This window comes from Halichoerus grypus, chromosome 1 (assembly GCF_964656455.1).
Source record: "Halichoerus grypus chromosome 1, mHalGry1.hap1.1, whole genome shotgun sequence".
In the NCBI taxonomy this organism is placed as follows: Eukaryota; Metazoa; Chordata; class Mammalia; order Carnivora; family Phocidae; genus Halichoerus; species Halichoerus grypus.
This window is the reverse complement of record NC_135712.1, coordinates 151,878,151-151,894,452: the sequence shown is the minus strand read 5'-3', so window position 1 is coordinate 151,894,452 and position 16,302 is coordinate 151,878,151. Positions and strand designations below refer to the sequence as shown.

General features: G+C 37.9%; 1 long non-coding RNA gene across 3 annotated transcripts in view; it reads left to right on the top strand.

Moving 5' to 3' along the window:
* The window catches only part of LOC144382001 (uncharacterized), a 332,648-nt gene that overhangs the window by 43,679 nt on the left and 272,667 nt on the right, over nucleotides 1-16,302 (top strand). For all 3 annotated transcript variants that reach the window (XR_013448412.1, XR_013448415.1, XR_013448414.1), the window contains exon 2: nucleotides 3,046-3,171. This is a non-coding gene — a long non-coding RNA (uncharacterized LOC144382001). The remainder of the gene's footprint in view (nucleotides 1-3,045; nucleotides 3,172-16,302) is intronic.

Sequence of the window (16,302 nt, the reverse complement as noted above, 5' to 3'; positions counted from 1 at the left end):
ATGGGTTTTTAACCAACTTTATTAATTTCTTTCCAGTTTGTGTTCTGGATTTCTAAGGGCTTTAAGTCTGTATGCCTTAGTACAAGACCTCTTTTTTTCTGGACCTTGGTACCCCATGCTGATTGTTGAAATAGTGGCAAACACATTTCTAAGTGGCATTTTTTCCCTTTTCACTATACATCTAAAATTCTCTTTATAGGTTTCTCTAATAGTTGTGTGTGTGCGTGCGTGTGTGTGTGTGTGATTAAGGATCATGATGCAACTTCCCTCCCAAGGAAACTTAACCTGTAGTTTCTGACTTCTTTCTCTAAGACAACCTGGGGGAGATGGCAAGCAACACTGCAGTTTGCACAGAGGACAGAGCATTTTGTTGGGTCATTCTAGAAACACTGATCACTCAGTATCATTAAATGAACTTTAAGTGCACTATTTTCTTTGATTCAAATTTGACCTGATTTGCTGTAAGAGCAGAGTGTCAATGTCAGAGTTTGAATCCACACTGTTGCGAATGCCTCTCATTTTCTTTCTGTGCCTCTTCTAACATTGAGCACTTTGATTTCCTGAATACTGAGGTGCATAGGGCTGTGCGTAGTATCATTTTATACCTTCTTGTTAACTTCACAGAGGAGCTGTGTATACAAGACACAACTAAGCTATAGAGAGAGCCTGTTCGAGGCTCCAAAGAGCTGTGTGATGATTATCCTATGGCTCCTTCTCAAACGGAAAGAAGGCCTCCCAAAGGCAAGCAATCAATCTTCTCTTTGGCACATCTGGGAGTCCTGGGGTTGCATAATGTCAGGAGATTGCTGCTTGATTGTTCCTTGGCTGAAAATGACTCTCGCTATTTATATTTTCCTACATTCATGTTACTTTCAAAGCTCACTCATTGCTGATACTGCTACTGATCATAGTGACAATAAAGAAGAGTCTACCAAGTTTTTGCTTTGGTTTTTTTTATAAGTAGCAAAATTTATATAGTGATCTCATTCATGCCTGAAACAAGGACTATTAGTGACTGTTGTGACTCAAGATTTCATTCATGGAAGTTCCCTTTCAGAGGTAATTTTGAGTGATGGACTTTAAAGATGGGGAATCATAAATTCTCACTATCTTGGTCTCTGTGTGAAGGAAATGTCCCATTGTCCAAGACTAGAGAGGAGGTAAAACTTTTCATTAGCTATTTTAGTTACTTGAATTCTAGTTCACTTTTACCTGACCTACCTATGTTGTTCTATCTTGGCCCCTTAAGGCAAGATGGAGAAATAGGCTCTGTGGAGAGATTGATGGGTTCATTGTAGGTAAGTGCATTGGTAGCATCCCTGTTGTATGGACATTGAGCTTGAAATATTTGAGTCCTCTAACTGATGTGCAAATGTTCCCCTGGAGTTTTTATGCTAAATACCCATATGAAATATCTTATAAGTCCTAGAGACCTGTACCAGCAATCTCTCTTGACACTCCTCGGAGGTGGGAATGGGGGTGCCATTGGCCTCATTGGCCTGACAGTCTAAATAGCCACGGGTAGCAGAATGGATGAGGGAAATGGCCATGTGCATTTCCTGTGTAGGCCCAGCTTTATCATGCGATGTCTGTTGTTGTTGTTGTTTTTTAAGATGTATTTATTTATTTGAGAGAGAGTACCCACGAGCAGGGAGAGGAACAGAGGGAGAAGCAGACTCCCTGCTGAGTGGGGAGACCAACATGGGGCTTCATCCCAGGACCCTGAGATCATGAACTGAGTCAGACACTTAACCGACTGAGCCACCCAGGTGCCCCTCAAACTGACCCCCATGTCTCAAAGCTGAGAGAAAACTACATGTCAGGACTGTCCAGGGCCTGAGGCTCAAGGAAGCAAAGAGGGCTTTGTTTAGCTCTGAGTGGGCTCTGTGTAACTTCGGAAGAGGGATGAGAACACAAACACAGGCAGCAAATCAAGTTTTGCGTAAAACATTTGGCAATGTCATTGTCTGCACTTTTGATATATGGGGTTGCTGCTCACAACCTCACAGGGAAAAGGACAAAGGAGAGTGTCTCTTCAGCTACTTTCCTGGAAAAACACAACCCCTTCTTCCTCCAGGGCCTGTTAGCCAGGCAGCATTAGGGAACACACATGTGACTTCCCATTCCTTTCTATTTTGTGAATGTGGGTGTCAGGGAACCATAAAAATCTGCTGAGGGAGAAAGCAATGCGTCTAAACCTCTTTAATGGGTTGGTTTTATTGTGCTTTGATGAGACCTGCATGGAACACCTGTGCCTCATTCAGTCTTTGTTTATCATATTTCTTAGTTTTCATATTGACTACATTGTGTATATAATAAAACAATTAAGACAAAAGAGACTGGTATGTAAAATAGTTCTTGATAGAGTATTTAGGGGACCTTTCGGAACTAGGCCATAGTAGGATGATAACACCCTCTGGCTGCCAAGAGCATGAAGCAGGTGAGATGGACCAGTGCCAATGTGTGTCCTCTCGTAGATTGTCAGGCCACCTGTCGACAAGGTCACAGTGGACTCCATGGGAGCAATTGCCCTCAGGAGGCCACAGGTGTGTGAGGATGGCTCTTTACTTGTGATGCTCTCTCCCTAGATGCCCATTTCCATCTGAAATGTATTTAAGCATTTTTTCTTCCTGATACCCATGACTCTAGGCTGATTGAACAGGTGAGCCCAACTTGCAGACCATTAAAGGCAGAAGAGAGGATGCCTAAGAAATGCAAATGCTTCCTAATGAGGGCAGTGAATTAAACTCACTTTCAAAAACCTGTGTGGATATCCCAGGGCCATATTAAAATGTCGTCCTTTAAAAGAGACATATTTTTATACTTTGCTGGAGAAAAAAATCATATAGTTCTTTTGGATCTATTTTTGAATAAATGAGTGGAGAGCAAGTGTGTTCTAGCTTCTAGTCTCTTTACTGTTACGGGTAACTGGCCTCCTTCTCTCAGGAAGGGAAGAGAATTCCTCCATGGAATAGTGAATTCCCAAACAGCATGTTTCAGTAACACATTTCAGAGAGCTCAGATTTTGCCTCTTCTCTTTGGCAGGGCGTGATCTTTGCTACTCTTGCTAAAAACAGAAGATTGATCCAGCCCAGTCACCAGGAGCAGGCAATGGGCCAGGACCCTCTTTGGTCCCCACCTCCGATGAATAAGGTAACTCACTTGGAACAGGTGAGAGGGATCACTTGGAGGGGAGGGTTATGTGGGGCTTAGGCAGTCCAGAGAGGTAGCCAGCATGAGCCTTTAAACATGAGGGAATTATTCTGAGATCCTGAAAGGAATTGATAGAAATATCACAGCACTGCTATAAATTTGATTATTCAAAGACTCAGGCAAGCTGTAATTGTTTACTCAGATATTACTATAGAGACTGATATGGATAAGGATATAAAACAACATTCTGCAGTTCCTGGAAGTGTTACCCTGTCATTAATTAAGTCTTGATTTCATCCTTTTATTTAAATTAGCTTTCACCTGTCCTCTTGAATCTTTTGATCTCATATCCCCATGCTACCTAGATGCCTCTGCCTTCAGAGGAAGTATGATAGTGCACCATATTTTATGGGTTCTGGCTACAGCTGCTATGTGGGACTGCAACTCTTGAGATCCAGTTCCATTTTTTTTCTGGACTTTTTTTCTTGGTCTGTTGTGGTCACCTTTTGGTCTCTTCAGCTTCAGACGCACACATGTCACATGCTTGCACACACACATGCACACAAATGCACAACTGCATGCATACATGCATGTTCACTGCCATTCTGATTTTAATTGGCATTTCCCACATTTTAAAATTGTCTTGCAAGATAAGAAAGGAAAAAGATAGTTAGGAACATTAAATCTGTTATGTAAATGTGAAAGACACTAGAATAACATGAAATCCAACTGTATGAGTTTACCAGTAGGCACCCCTCAACAAAATGAAAGAATGAAGCTTACACACTTGTCAGAATGATTAACATAAAAAAGACAAGAAACAGCAAGTGTTAGGATGTGGAGAAAAGGGAACCCGTGTGCACTTGTAAATTGGTGCAGCCCCTATGGAAGACAGTATGAAGGTTCCTCAAAAAATTAAAAAAAGAACTACTGTATGATCCAGTAATTCCACTACTGGAATTATACTCAAAGAAAATAGAAACACTAATGTGAAAAGATACATGCACCTCTATGTTTATTGCAGCATTATTTACAATAGCCAAGACATGGAAGCAAGCAAAGTGTCCATCAATAAACAAATGAATAAAGATGTGGCATATATATATATAATGGAATATTGCTCAGATATAAAAAAGGAATGAAATCTTGCCATTTGCTACAATATAGATGGACCCAGGGGATATTATGCTAAGTGAAATAAGTCAGAGAAAGACAAATACCAATAGATTTCACTTATATGTGGAATCTAAAAAGCAAACAAACAAGCAAACAAAACAGAAACAAATTCATAAATACAGAAAACTGGTGGGGAGAGTGGCAAAATAGGTGAAGGGGATTAAGAGCTACAAACTTCCAGTTATAAAATAAATAAGTCACAGATATGGAAAGTACAGCATAGGAAATGTAGTCAATAATATTGTAATAATTTTGTATGGTGACAGATTGTAACTACACTTTTCATGGTGAGCATTGTGTGATGTATAGAATTGTCAAATCACTATGTCATATACCTAAAACTAATATAAAATTGCATGACAACTGTAATTCAATTAAAACAAAACAAAAGCTTAAAAATAAGGGGATGAAGATATATGTAATTTTAAACAGAAGGAATCAGGTTAATATCAGGAGAAGTAAAATTACATGAAAATATTAAATGTAAAAAAGGGAATAGTTTAAATTACTAAAGGTAAAATACAAATAAAAATATAATAATCATAAAATTTTAGGTAACGAATTATAAAAATGTATAAATTAAAAAAGAGAAGTTAAAAACTCAAGGAAATAGCAGGAAACAATACTTTAAATATTGAATCAGTAACAGAATATAGAGAAATCAATAATAAGATTGTGGGAGTTTATTTATGGTTATATTTGGAATTGTGTCCTATCCAAGGAAGAAGTGAATGAAAATATGAATAGAAATTAATATGTATAAAAATAATATAAATGATAAACACTAGAGACCTTGTTCTTCTTTCTTCTTTCTTTCTTTCTTTCTTTCTTTCTTTCTTTCTTTCTTTCTTTCTTTCTTTCTTTCTTTCTTTCTTTCTTTGAATCAAGGCCAATAAAAGAGACAAAACTCTCATAAAGGTGATCAGGGAAATAAAAAGAAATAGCTATACACTTTTTTAGAAATGATCAAGGGAGTGTAATTAAATAGTCATTTATATATGCTTGTATACACATATCAGAAAAAGTAGAATTCTTTATCAATTCATGCCAATACCGATAAATACATGGATGAAAGAATAATTTTATGGGACAATATAAAAAACAACTATTTATAGGAGAAATATGGAAAAACTGAAAAGAATCTGAAAGAAATTATGAGAAACATCTAAAAATAACCACTGGAAAAATGTCAGACCCATATGGTTTGAGGAATGAGTTCTTTCAAACAATTTTAGAACACAAAATTCTTGTGCCACTTGAAATATTTAAGCACAAAAAGGCAAGTTTCTCCTTTCTTTTACTTATAGCTAGCATAACTGTACAGAACTGCAGAGAAATCTTTCTCAGAAATAGAAATGCAAAATTCTAAATGCATGATGGCTGCATGAAACCAAGTATATTAAAGAAATTATGTGCTATGAATAAGTAAGTTTTATTCCAGAGTTTAATGATGGCTCATTGATAAAAATATATATATTATGATAATCCATTATGTTAGTAACAGAAAAAAGAATGACTATTCCTGATGTAAAGTTATACTAAAATAGGACTTGAAGAATAGTTCTTGTATGTAATGAAAACATATGTGACCGAAACATGTGCATCATGCTTAAAATGCAGACATTAGAGCCATTCTCATTACAAGTTAAGATTGTCTGCTCTCCCCATTATACCACAACTGATCCAACATATAATAAAGTGCTTTATTTTTAAAAAATTTTTATTGTTATGTTAATCACCATACATTCCATCATTAGTTTTTGATGTAGTGTTCCATGATTCATTGTTTGTGCATAACACCCCGTGCTCGATGCAGAATGTGCCCTCTTTAATACCCATCACCAGGATAACCCATCCTCCACCCCCGTCCCCTCTAGAACCCTCAGTTTGTTTTTCAGAGTCCATCGTCTTTCATGGTTCGTCTCCCCCTCCGATATCCCCCCCTTCATTCTTCTCCTCCTGCTATCTTCTTCTTCTTTTTTTTCTCTTAACATATATTGCATTATTTGTTTCAGAGGTACAGATCTGTGATTCAACAGTCTTGCACATTTCAGAGCGCTCACCATAGCACATACCCCCCCAATGTCTATCACCCAGCCACCCCATCCCTCCCACCCCACACCCCACTCCAGCAACCCTCAGTTTGTTTCCTGAGATTAAGAATTCCTCATATCAGTGAGGTCATATCATACATGTCTTTCTCTGATTGACTTATTTCGCTCAGCATAACACCGTCCAGTTCTATCTACGTCGTTGCAAATGGCAAGATCTCATTCCTTTTGATGGCTGCATAATATTCCATCATATATATATACCACTTCTTCTTTATTCATTCATCTGTCGATGGACATCTTGGCTCTTTGCACAGTTTGGCTGTTGTGGACATTGCTGCTATAAACATTGGGGTGCACGTACCCCTTCGGATTACATTTGTATCTTTGGGGTAAATACCCAGGAGTGCAATTGCTGGATCATATGGTAGCTCTATTTTCAACTTTTTGAGGAACCTCCATACTGTTTTCCAGAGTGGCTGCACCAGCTTGCATTCCCACCAACAGTGTAGGAGGGTTCCCCTTTCTCCGCATCCCCGCCAACATCTGTCATTTCCTGACTTGTTAATTTTAGCCATTCTGACGGGTGTGAGGTGGTATCTCATTGAGGTTTTGATTTGGATTTCCCTGATGCTGAGTGATGTTGAGCACTTTTTCATGTGTCTGTTGGCCATTTGGGTGTCTTCTTTGGAAAAATGTCTGTTCATGTCTTCTGCCCATTTCTTGATTGGATACTTTGTTCTTTGGGTGTTGAGTTTGGTAAGTTCTTTATAGATTTTGGAGACTAGCCCTTTATCTGATATGTCATTTGCAAATATCTTCTCCCATTCTGTCGGTTGTCTTTTGGTTTTGTTGACTGTTTCCTTTGCTTTGCAAAAGCTTTTTATCTTGATGAAGTCCCAATAGTTCATTTTTGCCCTTGCTTCCCTTGCCTTTGGCGATGTTTCTAGGAAGAAGTTGCTGCAGCTGAGGTCGAAGAGGTTGCTGCCGGTGTTCTCCTTTAGGATTTTGATGGACTCCTGTCTCACATTTAGGTCTTTCAACCATTTGGAGTCTATTTTTGTGTGTGGTGTAAAGAAATGGTCCAGTTTCATTCTTCTGCATGTGGCTGTCCAATTTTCCCAACACCATTTGTTGAAAAGACTGTCTTTTTTCCATTGGACATTCTTTCCTGCTTTGTCGAAGATGAGTTGACCATAGAGTTGAGGGTCCATTTCTGGGCTCTCTATTCTGTTCCATTGATCTAGGTGTCTGTTTTTGTGCCAGTACTATACTGTCTTGATGATGACAGCTTTGTAATAGAGCTGGAAGTCCGGAATTGTGATGCCACCAGCTTTGCTTTTCTTTTTCAACATTCCTCTGGCTATGCGGGGTCTTTTCTGGTTCCATACAAATTTTAGGATTATTTGTTCCATTTCTTTGAAAAAAGTGGATGGTATTTGATGGGGATTGCATTGACTGTGTAGATTGCTCTAGGTAGCATTGACATCTTCACCATATTTGTTCTTCTAATCCATGAGCATGGAATGTTTTTCCATTTCTTTGTGTCTTCCTCAGTTTCTTTCATGAGTATTTTATAGTTTTCTGAGTACAAATCCTTTGCCTCCTTGGTTAGATTTATTCCTAGGTATCTTATGGTTTTGGGTGCAATTGTAAATGGGATCAACTCCTTAGTTTCTCTTTCTTCTGTCTTGTTGTTGGTGTATAGAAATGCCACTGATTTCTGTGCATTGATTTTATATCCTGCCACTTGACTGAATTCCTGTATGAGTTCTAGCAGTTTTGGGGTGGAGTCTTTTGGGTTTTCCATATAAAGTATCATATCATCTGCAAACAGTGAGAGTTTGACTTCTTCTTTGCTGATTCAGATGCCTTTTATTTTTTTGTTGTTGTTGTCTGATTGCTGTGGCTAGGACTTCTAGAACTATGTTGGATAGCAGTGGTGATAGTGGACATCCCTGCCGCGTTCCTGACCTTAGGGGGAAAGCTCTCAGTTTTTCCCCATTGAGAATGATATTCGCTGTAGGTTTTTCATAGATCCCTTATATGATATTGAGGTATGTCCCCTCTATATGATATTGAGGTATGTACTCTGAAGAGTTTTGATCAAGAAAGGTTGCTGTACTTTGTCAAATGCTTTTTCTGCATCTATTGAGAGGATCATATGATTCTTGTTCTTTCTTTTGTTAATGTATTGTATCACGTTGATTGATTTGTGGATGTTGAACCAAGCTTGCAGCCCAGGGATAAATCCCACTTGGTTGTGGTGAATAATCCTTTTAATGTACTGTTGGATCCTATTGGCTAGTATTTTAGTGAGAATTCTTGCATCCATGTTCATCAAGGATATTGATCTGTAATTCTCCTTTTTGATGGGGTCTTTGTCTGGTTTTGGGATCAAGGTAATGCTGGCCTCATAAAACGAGTTTGGAAGTTTTCCTTCCATTTCTATTTTTTGGAACAGTTTCAGAGGAATAGGTATTAATTCTTCTTGAAATGTTTGGTAGAATTCCCCTGGGAAGCCATCTGGCCCTGGGCTTTTTTTTTTGGCAGATTTTTGATGACTGCTTCAATTTTCTTAGTGGTTATAGGTCTGTTCAGGTTTTCTATTTCTTCCTGGTTCAGTTTTGGTAGTTGATACATCTCTAGGAATGCATCCATTTCTTCCAGGTTATCTAATTTGCTAGCATAGAGTTGGTCATAATATATTCTTATAATTGTTTGTATTTCTTTGGTGTTGGTTGTGACCTCTCCTCTTTCATTCATGATTTTGTTGATTTGGGTCCTTTCTCATTTCTTTTTGATAAGTCTGGCCAGGGGTTTATCAATCTTGTTAATGCTTTCAAAGAACCAGCTCCTAGTTTCGTTGATCTGTTCTACTGTTCTTTTGGTTTCTATTTCATTGATTTCTGCTCTGATCTTTATTATTTCTGTTCTCCTGCTGGGTTTAGGTTTTATTTGCTGTTCTTTCTCCAACTCCTTTAGGTGTAGGGTTAGGTTGTGTACTTGAGACCTTTCTTGTTTCTGGAGAAAGGCTTGTATTGCTATATACTTTCCTTTTAGGACTGCCTTTGCTGCATCCCAAAGATTTTGAACAGTTGTGTTTTCATTTTCATTGGCTTCCATGAATTTTTTAATTCTTCTTTAATTTCCTGGTTGACCCATTCATTCTTTAGTAGGATGCTCTTTAGCCTCCATGGATTTGAGTTCTTTCCAACTTTCCTCTTGTGATTGAGCTCTAGTTTCAAAGCATTGTGTTCTGAAAATAGGCAGGGAATGATCCCAACCTTTTGGTACCGGTTGAGACCTGATTTGTGACCTAGGATGTGATCTATTTTGGAGAATGTTCCATGGGCACTAGAGAAGAATGTGTATTCCATTGCTTTGGGATGGAATGTTCTGAATATGTCTGTGAAGTCCATTTGGTCCAGTGTGTCATTTAAAGTCTTTATTTCCTTGTTAATCTTTTGTTTAGATGATCTGTCCATTTCAGTGAGGGGGGTGTTAAAGTCCCCCACTATTATTGTATTGTTTTCAATGTGTTTCTTTGCTTTTGTTATTAATTGCCTTATATAATTGGCTGCTTCCTTGTTAGGGGCATAGATATTTACAATTGTTAGATCTTCTTGTTGGATAGACCCTTTAAGTAGGATATAGTGTCCTTCCTCTCCTCTTATTACAGTATTTGGTTTAAAATCTAATTTGTGTGACATAAGGATTGCCACTCCAGCTTTCTTTTGGTGTCCATTAGCATGGTAAATGGTTTTCCACCCCCTCACTTTCAATGTGGGGGTGTCTTTGGGTCTAAAATGAGTCTCTTGCAGACAGCATATCAATGGATCTTGTTTTTTTTATCCAATCTGTGTCTTTTGATTGGGGCATTTAGCCCATTTACATTGAGGGTAACTATTGAAAGATAGGAATTTAGTGCCATTGTATTGCCTGTAAGATGACTGTTACTGTATATTGTCTGTGTTCCTTTCTGGTCTATGTTGCTTTTAGGGGACCCCTTTCAATATTTCTTGTAGGGCTGGTTTCGTGTTTGCAAATTCCTTTAGTTTTTGTTTGTCCTGGAAGACTTTTATCTCTCCTTCTATTTTCAATGACAGCCTAGCTGGATATAGTATTCTTGGCTGCATATTTTTCTCATTTAGTGCTCTGAATATATCCTGCCAGTCCTTTCTGGCCATCCAGGTCTCTGTGGATAGGTCTGTTGCCAATCTAATGTTTCTACCATTGTAGGTTACATATCTCTTCTCCCGAGCTGCTTTCAGGATTTTCTCTTTGTCTCTGAGACTCGTAAGTTTTAGTATTAGATGTTGGGGTGTTGACCTATTTTTACTGATTTTGAGAGAGGTTCTTTGTGCCTCCTGGATTTTGATGCCCGTTTCCTTCCCCAAATTAGGGAAGTTCTCAACTATAATTTGCTCCAATATACCTTCTGCCCCTCTGTCTTTCTTCTTCTTCTGGGATCCCAATTATTCTAATGTTGTTTCATCTTATGGTATCGCTTATCTCTCGAATTCTGCCCTCGTGATCCAGTAGTTATTTATCTCTCTTTTTCTCAGCTTCTTTATTTTCCTTCATTTGGTCTTCTATATCACTGATTCTCTCTTCTGCCTCATTTATCCTAGCAGTTAGCACCCCCATTTTTTATTGCAGCTCATTAATAGCGTTTTTGATTTTGACTTGGTTAGATTTTCGTTCTTTTATTTCTCCAGAAAGTGTTTCTCTAATAACTTCCACGCTTTTTTCAAGCCCAGCTAGTATCTTTCAAGTGATGATTCTGAACTGTAGATCCGACATTGTACTAATGTCTGTATTGAGTAGGTCCCTGGCAGTCGGTACTACCTCTTGTTCTTTTTGTTGAGGTGATTTTTTCCATCTTGTCATTTTGTCCAGAGGAGAATAGGTGAATGAGAGAACAAAATGCTAACAGGGTAACAACGTCCCCAGAAAATACACTCTAAACAAATCAGAAAAGACCTGAAGCTGGGGGAAAAGAAAGGGAAAGAAAGAAAAAAGAAAAAGAAAAGAAAAAGTAAAAGAAAAAGATAAAAACAAACAAAAACAGAACAAAACAAAGAAAACCCAGAATATGATCAAATATGATCAGGCTGGTATATAGATCAGTGCCACACACTAGATTTTGGGTGTATTTTGGTCTGTTAGAAGAAAGTGCCTCCCAAAATTTTAAAGAAAGAAAAACTTATATATGTACAAAAATAAGGGTTGATATGATGAAGGGATGCAATACGACTTCCAGAAAGTGGTCGCTTTTCTGTTCAGAGAGTTGTTGCTATTCTTTTCTTCGATCTCCTGTTGAGTTTGTAGGTGTTCAGAATGGTTTGATCCCCATCCAGCTGAATTCCTGAGACCAGACGAAATCCAGGTCTCCTACTCCTCCACCATCTTGCTCTGCCCCTTCCTAATAAAGTGCTTTAAATCAACAGGATAAAGCATAGATATTTGTAAATATTATTGGGAAAACTGACTGTGAAAAATAAAACACTCAGGGAAACAAATTTAAGGAGGATGCAAAGTCTTTTGTATGCATAACTCTTAAGCAGACAAAGGATGTCAAGGTGAAAAAAAATGAAACTATTAGCATACATGGAAAATATAATCACTTATTTATGTTAGTTTGGAGTAAACAAGAACTTTACAGCCATGATAGAAATCATAAAAGAAAATTTAAAAGGAAATAAAGTCACCTTAAGTTAAAAGAAAAATGAAAACTGGGTAAATATTTGTGAACAAAATGACAGGTATAAGGTTAATATGTTTTATTTAAGATATTTTAAATTTAATTTTTGAAGAGCTTTTACAAATCAATAAATAGATAAATATCCATAAAGAAAACAGGCAGCTACAGGAGTCCATCAAAATCCTAAAGAAGAACACAGGCAGCAACCTCTTCGACCTCAGCCGCAGGAACTTCTTCCTAGAAACATCGCCAAAGGCAAGGGAAGCAAGGGCAAAAATGAACTATTGGGACTTCATCAAGATAAAAAGCTTTTGCAAAGCAAAGGAAACAGTCAACAAAACCAAAAGACAACTGACAGAATGGGAGAAGATATTTGCAAATGACACATCAGATAAAGGGCTAGTATCCAAAATCTATAAAGAACTCATCAAACTCAACACCAAAAGAACAAAGAATCCAATCAAAAAATGGGCAGAAGACATGAACAGACATTTTTCCAAAGAAGACATCCAAACGGCCAACAGACACATGAAAAAGTGTTCAATATCGCTCGGCATCAGGGAAATCCAAATCAAAACGTCAATGAGATACCACCTCACACCCGTCAGAATGGCTAAAATTAACAAGTCAGGAAATGACAGATGTTGGCGGGGATGCGGAGAAAGGGGAACCCTCCTACACTGTTGGTGGGAATGCAAGCTGGTGCAGCCACTCTGGAAAACAGTATGGAGGTTCCTCAAAAAGTTGAAAATAGAGCTACCATATGATCCAGCAATTGCACTCCTGGGTATTTACCCCAAAGATACAAAAGTAGGGACCCGAAAGGGTACGTGCACCCCGATGTTTATAGCAGCAATGTCCACAATAGCCAAACTGTGGAAAGAGCCAAGATGTCCATCAACAGATGAATGGATAAAGAAGAAGTGGTATATATATACAATGGAATATTATGCAGCCATCAAAAGGAATAAGATCTTGCCATTTCAACGACGTGGATGGAACTGGAGGGTATTATGCTGAGCGAAATAAGTCAAACAGAGAAAGACATGTATCATATGACCTCACTGATATGAGGAATTCTTAATCTCAGGAAACAAACTGAGGGTTGCTGGAGTGGGGGGTGGGGTGGGAGGGATGGGGTGACTGGGTGATGGACACTGGGGAGGGTATGTGTTCTGGTAAGCGCTGTGAATTGTGCAAGACTGTTGAATCTCAGATCTGTACCTCTGAAACAAATAATGCAATATATGTTAAGAAAGAAAAAAAGAAGAAGAAGAATGTAGCAGGAGGGGAAGAATGAAGGCCGGGAAATCGGAGAGGGAGAAGAACCATGAGAGATGATGGACTCTGAAAAACAAACTGAGGGTTCTAGAGGGGAGGGGGGTGGGAGGATGGGTTAGCTTGGTGATGGGTATTGAGGAGGGCACATTCTGCATGGAGCACTGGGTGTTATGCACAAACAATGAATCATGGAACACTATATCTAAAACTACTGATGTAATGTATGGGGATTAACATAACAATAAAAAAATTAAAAAAAAAAAAGAAAACAGGCAGCTATAAAAAATGAAACACAAGTTGTCAGGAAACAAAACAACGACTTATCCCTAATCTTATAAGTGAAGCAACCTTTGGTTTTGGAAAAGTCGACTGAGTGAATGAAAGATAATCAATTAGGGCAGTGGACAGAGTGGTAATTCAGATGCAGGCTCTTGAATAGGACTATTTGAGTTAAAACACTTCTCTCCCACTTTCTAACTACTAATCTCAGTCTACCTCTCAGTACTCACAGCCAACATTTATAAATTAACAGGGGTGGCTTTTATTCAATCACTGGTTGAAGTAAATATGAAAGCCACACCCATCTGAAACTTACAGAAGCCCATCTAAGCATTGTATCTGGCTGTCCCACTATTTATATCTCTCACCCACCATTTATATCTTTCTTTCTAACTATATTTTTATGTCTCTGTTAAGAAAGCATGGGTAGGTGGAGAGAAAGAGACAGAATTATGTTCAAAGATAGCACAGTAGTTAAAACTTGTGCAATTTTAAGTCTAAATTTTTAGCAAGAATAGTTAAGCCAAAATATATAACATCTATAATCAAATTAATAAAACTTAATTTGAAAAATGAAAAAAGTGTGGTGGAGGCAGTTTGTTGGCCAGTGTATTCATTGTCCAGGCAATCAATATTCACTCCCACACTAGGTAAACCCTGAAATCTCAGTGGCTTAGGAAGATTAAAGTTTATTTTTTGCTCATGTCACAGCTAGATGTAACCATGCCATCTGGAACATATGGCCTCTAAGGTTGCCATAGCAAGGGAAGAAAGTACGTTGGAGGGTTACTTTGGATTTTTTAATGGCTTATATCATTTTTTGCCCCCATTCCTTTGGTTAGAACTTAGCCAGATAGCCTAACCTGACTGCAAAGGAGATTGGGAAATGGAGAGAAGCCCATGAAGATCTGGTGAGCATGATTGGTCTCTCTCTTTGACAGAGTATGAATAGGACCAAGGTCTTCAAGATGATACAGTTACACTGTTAACTTTTTAGAACCTTCTTCAGAGTTTGTTCCATTGTAGTAATCCCTTTGCAGTAATACCTTCATCTGGGAATTGTTGGAGAGTATCAAACTCACTCCACCCTTTTCATAAAAGGTTGTCAATCTGCAATAATAATAGTAATAATAATAGTACTACTAGTACTACTACTACTACTACTACTACTACTACTACTACAAGTAGTAATGCCCAGAGTAGACCTGCATTCTAGATCAGAGAATTAAAAAAAAAAAAAGAAAAAGAAAAAGTATGCTTTCCTTTTTTTCCCCAAATTTTTATTTAAATTCTAGTTAGTTAACTTATAGTGTAATACTGGTTTCAAAAAGTCTGATTTCAGTTCTTACCTAAAAGTTGGTTGAGATAAGGACTATATGGAAATGGGTGTGTGGGAGTTCTTGAAAATTTTATAATTCTTGGATCAAGCAAGACAAATATACATGCTCTGTAGATCCTCTATATTATTCTCTTCATTACCTCTCTCTCTCTCCCTACCACTCCAGACTGCTTTGAGAGGACTGCACTTTGGTTTCATGCCCTGAGGGGTCCTAATGAAACCCATCACTGCATTTGCAATTGGGTTACTATGCACACTATCTCTCAGTGGTCCATATATGGACCTCCAAGTGAGAACTTTCTTTGAATAATGAGTTTTAGGAAAAGCTTGACTTATTTTGAAGGATGCTATATTGTATACATTTAGTTATTTGTCTTCATACTTTCTCTTTTGCTTTGACACCCAGGGAGCTCAGTCAAATTGTTGGTTCAACTAGCACAGCTAGAACATTAAGGGCTACAAATATGTACTGCACTGCCCTCTCTCCCATGCTGATCTTTCATTTAGATTTATGTTTCTGAGTTCTGAATTTTTGTTTTTATTTCTGTTTTAGTATTGTGATATATGTTTTAAAGTCACCTTAATTCGCATATGCTAAATTTGCTCTGGAGAATCAGTCAGCCCAGAAACTTCTGGGAATGACTGTTGGAAGAGATTTTTGATATAGGAAGTTGGGGCACATTTGCTTTCGAGGCCAAATTTTACAGAAAAGTATCAATTTCTTGCATGTTCTTGCATGCATATTTTATTAAAGAGCAGGCTTGGAAGATAAGATATTTATGGAAAGTAAAGAAAAATATGACAGCTAAATTAATAAGGAACAAAAATAAATTATAGAGAGTCCTTTTAGGGTTCACAAAAGGTTTTGCATTCTTCTGTTCTAGAGGACATACTTCCTATCTCATTTATGTATTGCTTCACTAATGGGTGGGGAGATGAAGTACCTTGACTAGGCTGTTAATATCTCTATAAAGATAATATTCATGAGTGAATCAAATTGGATTTGCCCATTTCTCAGAATATTGAATGTGATAGATAGAGCAGTATTAGATTATAGACTATGACCTGGTTTCCAAGGCAACAACATCCGTTACCTTATTATTTCCCAAGTTATCCAGTTTACCTGCCCTATCCCTTTTATCACGCCTCCCCCTCATTAAACACTTACCAGATCCTTTTCTGTTGCTATGTAGGCAGTATAATAGCTTTCACAGCTGCTTGCTGAATGTAATGGGAAAACACACACATATACACACACAGTTTGGGAGTGTGTGTGGAGAGAGAAATTTCAGCAGTATTTCAGGATCAAGGGATGC